General features: G+C 39.7%; 1 pseudogene; it reads right to left on the reverse strand.

Annotated features, from left to right (window-relative positions):
• Positions 1–1138: 1138 nt before the first annotated feature.
• Positions 1139–2963, reverse strand: LOC125494054 (uncharacterized; annotated as a pseudogene).
• Positions 2964–3182: the final 219 nt, after the last annotated feature.

Raw genomic sequence — 3182 nt, forward strand, 5'->3', positions numbered from 1 at the left:
AAGAGTGCGCATGATATTATTGATAGAACAAATTTTTCTTTCGGCTTTTCCATTTTGGGAAGAAGTATGGGACATGAGAGACGGAAAGACATGCCATGTTTCTTACAAAACGACCAAAAAGAATTATTTTCAAACTCTCTCCCATTATCACATTGAACAGTTTTAATATCACGTTCAAATTGAGTTCGAATATATGTTAAGAATACATCAAAGACCTGTGACTTTTTGGCTAAGGGAAAAGTCCACAAAATCTGGTAAAATCATCCAAAAAAAAAAGCACATAATATCGATGTCCCGAAGAACTAAGCACAGGAGAAGTCCAAATATCACTATGAATAATATCAAAAGGCATGGAAGTACATGAAGGTGATGAATAAAATGGTAATTTTATTTGTTTGCCCAAAACACGCGAGTGACAAATAATAGAACTACTAGTTCGGGAACATGAAATGCATTTATTAACTCGAAGAAAATCCAAAACATTAACTCCAGGATGACCCAACCTAGCATACCAATGGGAAGAATCAAGAGCCGCAAAGGTAGAAGGAGAGGTGGAACCAGTGTGTGTGGTGGTGATAGGATAAAGATCTCCCTGTCTATCACATCTCATTATGGGGACCTCCGTCTGAAAATCCTTCACGGAAAACCCAAAAGGATCAAATTCAACAGTGACAGTATTATCAGTGGTAAATTTGCAAATAGATATTAAATTCTTAATGAGTTGGGGAGCATGAAGGACATTTTGTAAAGCTAAAGGAGGATTAGGGGAAGATAATGTAGTGTGACCGTAACCACGAATTGGAATAGAATGACCATTTCCAACAATAATACCATTTTTATTGCTCAAATTAAAATAAGATGAGAGCGTACCATTAGTGGAGGTCATATGAGAAGTAGCACCAGTGTCAGTGTACCAATTTGCATTAGGCGGAGTGAGAGACATAGTGTGCATAGCCGCTTCAATATCCGTAGGAGCATAGGAAGAAGGTGTTGTAGTAGTATAAGCTTGTGGAGGACGTGACCCAAGTATCCCAGGCTGCTGCTGATATGGGCTAGAAGGAGGGCAGGCCCAAGTAGTAGTAGGATAAGGACGAGGAGGAGGGCCTAAGGCCAACTCCATGCACTAGCTAGCTTGTGGTTACGTAGACCACGACCCTACGTGAGGCAAAGAGAGAGGCTGCTGCTGCAGGCCACGAGGACCGCCGGAACCACCCTGAGAATGACCGCCACCACGGCCACCTTTCCTGACACCGGAGCCACCATGCTGCTGGCCCCCCTTTTTGCCTCCCGCATGATACCGAGGGTGGTGTTTCTTGCCACGATTATGACCAGGATTGTCATGAGAGGGAGGAGTGTCATTTATCTCCTTAGGAGAGGCTAGCACCATTGCTGCAGTAGTCCCGGTGGCGGCTTCCTTGGCCAACCCGGCTTCTTCCAAGGTTAACATCGACCGAGCTTGGTAAAAAGGAGGAAGAGGAGAGCTTTGACGTATTAACGTCCCCACATTTTTATAAGCCATTGAGAGACCGGAGACAAGTTGCAAGACAAGTCGACTATCGAAAACCGACGCACCGACATTCTTTAATTGATCGGAAAGGCTCTTGAGCCTTTGACATTATGCCGAAACGTTAGGGAAGTCATCCATGTGAGTGGTGGAGAATCCTGTTCAAGAGTGACGGCGCGGGAATTCTGATTATCTTGGAAAATATCGCGAAGGCGATCCCAAGCGGCCATAGCAGTAGAATCTGGTTCACTAATGGTGGTTAATAAGTCATTCGAAATAGTCGAATAGATCCATTGAAGAACGGTCGCATCAAGAGTCGACCAAAGTTCTTTCTCATCATCAGTAGATGGAGCCTTTGGTGCTTGATCGGCAACCGGTTTGATGATGTGATGGATAACTCGGTGAGACAGAGCGTGAATTTTAAAGTGTCCCGCCCACGTTCCATATTGAACGTTCTCTATCTCAAGTACAATAGGAATGAAATTTTTAATATTGGAGACAGTGAGATCAGGGTGAAAGGAGGAGGTTTTAGACTCAGTCATGGCGGAATGACTTAAGGTAGAAGAAGAGATGAACTGGACGGAACAATTAGGGGCAGCGGAAGGAAAAGAACCCTAGACTTGATACCGTGAAAGGAATGTTTTCCGTGGTTTTCTCATTCAACTCCTCAACATAATATACAACTCATTATGCCATGATTAAGGCTATAATCTAGGAAACTAATTATACACCAAGATATTAACAATATACAAGAATATATATGCATATATTCTAACAAAATGTGCAAAGAGAATTAATGGATTTGGTGAATATACTTGTGGTTTGTGCACTTGTCCATTGATTCCACAACCATGGTAGTTCATGCCTGCATATTTCCAGTAAGGAAAGAAGTAATTAAGAGAAAATATACGTCGTCATTAATTAACAAAATTCTAAATTTGAAAAATGTAAATATACTTTAAGTATTTTTGTCAAATTCAATTTTTGATGAAGTCAATATTTATCTAGGTTTTAACCTATATATATTGTAGGGTTAGGATGACATACTAGAACATAACGGTTTAAATTTTATATTAGTGGTAATTAGTGGTGATTGACACTCAAAGTTATTAGGTTTGAAGGAAAGAGTTTTCCTAAAAAAAACTATTTTCCACACTTTTCTTTATTTGGTTTGGATTGAAATTGAAAGGGTAAAATATGGGAGGAAATTTATTTTCAAGGGCGGAAAATCACCTTCCCTCATGAGACAAGAGAAGCCACACTTTCCCTCTTGTACATAGTTCTTTACAACCAAACAAAGGAAAATCTATCAAGAACTAAGCTTTCCTCCGGGAAAATATTTTCATGGAAAACCGATTTTCATCGAGTATGTTTTCCATCCAACCAAAAACACCCTCGTTGTAGACTCATTGACTGTTCTAGTAGAAATTGACAAATTTTCATCCAACTTGCGCTCCATTAACCTTTTAATGTGCACTAATAACATCCACACAAATACACTTAAAGGTGTTCCTAAGCAAAGAACTGTTCCACGTGGCGCTATTCTTGCATGATATAAGATTTTTTATTCCTTTTTTGTTCTTTTTTAGGAGTTAGTATAAATAGCTTTGTGAAATATTTGACAAGGACCCTTTTCTAATTTTTAATTGCATTCATTAGTTTTTCCTAAACACTAGTT

The sequence above is a fragment of the Beta vulgaris genome, chromosome 1, assembly GCF_026745355.1.
Source record: "Beta vulgaris subsp. vulgaris cultivar EL10 chromosome 1, EL10.2, whole genome shotgun sequence".
NCBI lineage: Eukaryota > Viridiplantae > Streptophyta > Magnoliopsida > Caryophyllales > Amaranthaceae > Beta > Beta vulgaris.